Source organism: Teleopsis dalmanni, chromosome 2, assembly GCF_002237135.1.
Source record: "Teleopsis dalmanni isolate 2A chromosome 2, ASM223713v2, whole genome shotgun sequence".
Lineage (NCBI taxonomy): Eukaryota > Metazoa > Arthropoda > Insecta > Diptera > Diopsidae > Teleopsis > Teleopsis dalmanni.
The window spans coordinates 39,835,452-39,842,138 of record NC_051847.1 but is presented as its reverse complement, the minus strand read 5'-3'; positions in this window follow the sequence as shown (position 1 = coordinate 39,842,138).

Genomic DNA, 6,687 nt, shown 5'->3' with positions numbered 1-6,687 from the left:
ATTTGAATAAGCTTTTCTATCCTATACTCTAGCATCTGATATGATATCACTCTTACACAGGGTCTTACACAGCTTTACTTATGGAACTACTTTGAGGCTCATATAAAGCGCAGGATGTTTGTAATCAATGCGTTAGATATCACTGTCGAAGTACCTAAGTTATGTTTGTCTGAGAAGTCGACCTGATGCTGGGCTAAATAATTATAGTAGAAACGTTCCACTACTGTCTATTCTTCTTTTTGATCTCCACAGCTTTGATAAATTTAATAGCATATGTTCATTTTTTCTTGCCGAAAGTGACACGTCTTACGACGAAAAGAAACTAATTAAAAGTTAGAAGGGTTCGATTGGGAATGAAAAGACAACAACAGAAATTTTAGTTAGTTTATTGAAATTTCGAGTATTTGTTTCGAGTATTGTTTTGAGTTCGAGTACTGTTTCGAGTATTGCTAAGTACCAATACTTATCATCAGTGATCTTAGAAAATATTCTAATTTTTTAAATTAATTTATAGTCTACATATAATTTGTTTGGACTGCAAATGCCAGGCTTAGAACTCATGCCTGTCAAATAAGAAGTGATGATTAATAGCGTTTTTTCACAAGTAGCCAAGGCTGCACAAATTAAATAGCATATAGTTCGCATACTAAGAGTAGTCACCAAAGACCGGTTATACAAGCGTCAACCTTTCCTAAGACTTCGGGTTTTAAAGTGCATAACGAAGTTGGGTTTTGGAAAAGGGTACTCGATTTCTTGTATATAACAACATTTATTCAAAACAGTCAAACGGCCTGATGTCAATCGATTTACAGCGTCCCGTATCCTTATTACACTCCTGTCTTTATACTAAACGTCTCCGATTGTAAGTGATGTGCGCACCACACCAACATTGAAGCCGTTGAGTTATTTCCATGATAATATAGAGGAATTTATGAAGTAGTTATTCAAGTTGGAGTGTGTTTCTGTTTAAGTTCTCAAATGATTTTTCTAAACTCAAATAATTTTCAAATCCCGTATCGATGATCAAGTGTTATTACACTATGGTCAATCGTAAAAGGTTGCTTAGTATATTGTGGGAACCCTAAAATCAGTAGACACCATAATAATACAAGCTATTAGATGATTAGACCATTAATTCATTAGATGGATGTGTTACATCTCACATCTTAAATGTTTTATTTTCATTTTATTTTTTATTTTATTTTTTTGCATTTTATTGAATTGCAAACAAACAGACGTTCAATTCAATAACATCTTAAGTAGAAAAAAGACTTAACTAATTTTTAAGCAATAACTTTATCGCCTCATGTATATTCGCTAAGAGCAACAAATATCCTTTCTTACACTTATTCAGCCACATATATATTTCATTGGCATTTGAAAGTTATTGACACCTACTCGTGACCATTACGAACGTTGCACTCCACAGCAGGGGTTATGTATGCTCTTGGTGTGTGCTAGCACTGCTCCTTGCAGACAATGCGAGTATGCGCAGTCAGCTTTGGGAAACGAAACGAGCAATTATTTGAGAAATGACATGTGTGGTAATATGGTGTCTATCAAAGAATGGCATTAGCCCGTCTCGTTTTGAGTCAGTCGTGCTGCTTAGATTTAAGCGCAAGAGTCGTGTACAGACAACATAGCCTGCGAGATATTTCGAGCATATTAGTTGCCTATTAGGGGAAGTGTCAGAGACTTGGAGCTTGCCAAGCTCCAATCGACCAATTGAACTATGATTTTTTATTAAATTTTATTGTGCATATTTTTTTTGTTAATTTTTTATTTTTTATTGGTGCCATGCTCGTATATGCCGAACATGAGCAGAAGAGGCATATTAGTTATCGTGTCTGAAGTAGTCCCGCCTTCAACGTGATATGTTAATCATAATGTCGAGCACATTATAATTTTTTGGTAACAATTTTTTTTTCTGCACTACAAAAATCTATAAAAATGCTTTGTTAATGTTTTTAAATTGAAAATAAATTAAATGTTAAACACTAAGCACGAATATTGATAATAAAAAACCTTAGCAAATGTCTTGCTATAGACAAACTTAAATTTTATAAGTTTCTGCTAAAAAAAATGTAAGGTATGACTTAAAGTCTACATATTTCATTTGACATACATACATTTAATAGGCATTATATCCCTTCAAAGCAGCTGGAATTGTCATTACAATACATTAAATCAATTTGTGCTTATTTCACTTAAATTTGTCAAAACCCCGTCTTCACATACATATATTTAATTGCGAAAATTTTGATTCTTGGTCTCCCTGACAATTGTAAGATGAAAATCAGCTTGCAGACATTAAACTTCTTACAATATTCCAACAACCGAATGACTGCCCGCAATTCAGTTTACATAATTTGGATTGGCAGTAGCCGAATGATTCCCAATGGACTGTACCACCTGCTATGTTTTACAAAGCAGTGTTACGCCATTCAACGACTTCAGTACTGAGTGGTTCCTCCACTCTTCTTCTTGTAACACAATTTGTTACTGCATTTGTATGTTACATTATTTCATTAAAATATGCTTAAGGAGAGTAGCTGCATTAGTACCTAGTACCTTTGGTGGCTAAGTGTAGTGTGTGCCGAACAATACAATTTGGTTCTGTTTTATGAAGAAACCACACGCAGCTTAAATGCATAAACACAACATTTATGTTGTCGCCTAAATTAACCCGCATGTGTAAGCGCAGGATGGCAATCCCTTAGAATACCTTTCCAATTATTTTTCTTGGTTAAGGTGCCGCACTCACTGACATTTCCATCGGTTGCCATACTATATATACATATATATGCGCATACATATATGTGTTGTCTGACACTAAGCAGCACCATTAATTAGCCACATCAACACCTGCTGTTTTGTGATGGAATTCATGTTTGGATCAGCGTCTGGCAGCAGCTACTTCCAACATAAAAACACTGAAATACACTGATTAATATTCATGAGCTACATAAAATAATTTGTAAGTTAATTTATGTTCATCGAATATGTGGACCTTTTTTGTTTCATTAAAAAAAATGGAATATTTACTAATAAAATTTAATGAGATTGTTGAAAAAATGAAAAGTATTCCTTATAGGTTTCTCAACAAAAAAAAGAAAATTCTATATTAAGGACATTAATAATATCCTTGTATTGTAAAAATAAAATTCAAAAAACGTAGAGCAAATCTATTTTTTATATAGGGTCTTTAATAAGAAAGAATGAACTTGTGCTTCTTTATCAGTAGAACATTCCCTTTCAAAGTAAAATTTGTATTATTTGTATGAAGAAGTATTGAAGTTATTGAAAGGTATACATGTAAACTTCTCAACAAAAAAATAAAAAATACTGTATTAATCAATTCAAAATCACAGCAAACCATTTAATATTTCAGTGTTATCAGTATGTTCCCATTGATTTAATTAAAGAAATTTATTTAATTTAGCTCGCTAATACCATGTTTCCACTTGTCTTCAACAGGTTCATTAAGGCCGCTAATGAGGATAATTTATTATATGAAGAGCTTATTATAAATAAAACAACTGATTTAAGGCAAAAAAAGTCGAATGCAACCCTTAAAAATAAATTTCCCACAAGGCAAATTAGCAAAATTTAAAATATATGTCATATGTTTAATATGTATTTCACAAGCATAAATCAGCTTATGCCAAATTTTAATTTCATAAACATAAGTAGTTTTAACTACAGTGGAAACATGATACAATGGTGTTGATCAAACATACAAAGAGCTTTCAAGTTTCGCAAATTTAGTTAAGAATAAATTAAAGAAAATTTTAAGAGAAATATCACTTGCAATATTGCAAAATATATTTCCCAAAAGGGAAATGATCAAATTTGACATCTTTAACATAAAACAAAACATAAATAACCAGAAAACATATAAAGGCTCAGTTAGTCGGTTCATACCATAAGAACTTAAGTCAAAGCGAAAGCAACAACCAACCACGTATTTTGCTTTGGCCTAAATTCGCTTAAGTTCTTACGGTACGTACCGACTAACTAAGCATTAATTTAAACGAACAAGAGATTAGAATATTGAAAAATATTTTTTCTAAATAAATATTTTATACATTTTATAGACCTATATACTTATATGGTATAAGTCGAAGTTATTTATTACGAGAAGTGAAATGAATTTGTGTTTCTTGCTAGGACATTATTTCATGAAGGATGTTGTTAGAATCTAAATTACTTAAATTTTTTGTGTCAAAACGCATTTAGTAATGCACTCTTTATAAGTATTTCGATTTCACTGTCATAAAAGTTAGTAACTAAATGGGATTAAACCAAATTCAATCAATTTAACTTCTCGCCTGGCCCTTAAAAAAGACATTTAATACGATTAAAGAAATTTGTTTTAATTTTATTATTTTTTCTTTAATATTAATGATTGATTTATTTTTGACTACTATTTTTTGACACTAATTTTTGATAAGGCTATATAAATACTCGCATTATGTATAACAGAGTACTTTGTTTATCTTATAAAGAAAGTTCATTAATTTTCTGGGACTTATTAACTATTTCGTATTCCATCAATTAACTCTATTTTGTCCCATCAAAAAGCTGAGAGTTTGTGGTGGCTATTAGGAAGTTCACTTTATTTACAATTCAATTGATTTATTTGTATATTGACAGCAATATCCAAATAAATTTCTTAAACTTTCTTAATAGTAAAAAATTGGTGGACCGAAGACCCACTAAAAATCACTTAGTTAAGTTTCTTATTATCACGACAGATGGATAATCAATGGAATTATAAAACTATTCCAGAAATGGCAATAAGTTTAAATAATAATGACTAATGTATACTAATTAAAATTGATTTTTAATAAGAAAAACTATTGATTGAAATTCTGCTATAAAAGAGCGAATAATTTTTAAATCATCCAATTACCATAAACTAATATCGGTGAAGGTGGATATACAATATTTTACAGAGCGTTAGAGTGAATGGCATAGGTCGGTATTTAAAAAACTCTGATCCGAAAGGTTTATGGTATACTACAGTCCTGAACTAACTCTACTCCATTATCAGAAGTATGTGTAGAAATAATATTCCAGTTGTGTAACTGGTTATACGCCCTGGTTTTAATCATTATTTTCATCAGTTATCGCCCTCTGGGTTAATAGATGCCTTTCAAATTCTGTTTCAGTCTTGTCATTAGGTAATAAATAAATTCTTATTAAGTAGAAGGACTCTGCTGTTAGTATTTTCGAGTTCCATATATTATAAACTTAGATTATTCAGATATTTAGTTTATTTTATTACTTTTATTTATTAAAATATTTAAAAGAATTTATAATCATTTTTTATTATTATATTATATATATATATATATATATATAATATATAATATATAATCTTATATATATATTTCTTCTGTACGTGTGTTGACAGTGAACTCCTCCTAAACGGCTGAACCGATTTTGATGAAATTTTTTGTGTGTGTTCATGTGGATTCAAAGAAGGTTTAGATTCACAATTTGGCCCACTGGATAATGTCTTTTTAATTAATTTTTTATTTTTTGGTATCCATGTACATTTATATTAGAAATTTAAAATTTATTCATGCTTACTTTGATTTATTTCAAAAGTTTAAAATCTCTAAAATGAATCGTAAAACTGCCGTTGCATAGCTTAAATGCATTTAAATTCAGCAGTATAATTATAGGTGAGCCAATTTTTAATCTTAAGTTATGTGGTGGTATTCCTGGAGACTCCAGCGAATTCAAAAATTCAACAGGATAGCTGAACGATTCATTTTAGACTTTAAACTTTTTAAACAAATCAAAGTAAGCATGAATAACTTTCAAATGTCTAATATAAATGTATATGGATACCAAAAAACTGTATAATAATTTAAAAAACGTTATCCAGTAGACCAAATTGTGAATCTAAACCATCCTTGAATTCACTTGAACACACACAAAAAAGAAGAATTATATATATAAAGATATAAATAATGTACAAAAAACACTGCCACGTCTTCGTGGACGAGGAGAAAATATTGGTCAACGGACTCGGAATTCACAATTACTCCAGAACCGTCGGTTAAATAGATCGGCAGAAAACAATGAAAATGTAAGAAACCAGGATACAATCACACGTGCTAATGAAAGTCAAGAGCAACGCAAAGAACGCCTTCGAGCTAATGCATTAAGACAAAGACTGGCCCGTCAACGAGTCACCGACACATTCAGAACACGTGAACAACGGCGTTTGCAAGTGTATCGGGCATTGACACGTGCATCATTTCATCGCCTTGCGTTTAAATATGAATCGGATATCGACTATTCGTCACATTCACGAATTGTAATCGGTGCTATGAACAAACAGTGTCAACACTGTCATGCACTCAAATACAAAGGTGAATCGGCCGATTTCTGCGTGGCATCTGGAAAAGTTGTATTGCAACCATTGAATTCGCCGCCAGAACCATTGAAAGCACTATTGGCTGGACCTACATCTCAATCTAAATTGTTTTTTCGTAAAATTCGCAAATTCAATTCGTGCTTTCAAGTGACATCATTTGGAACAACAAAAATCGTTCAGAATGAGAATGGTCGCAATTTTCAATCTTTAATGCCGATGCCCAATAACGATCCCAAATTTCTGTAAATCTACTTCATGGGTGATGACAAGCACCAAATAAACGCACGTTGCCA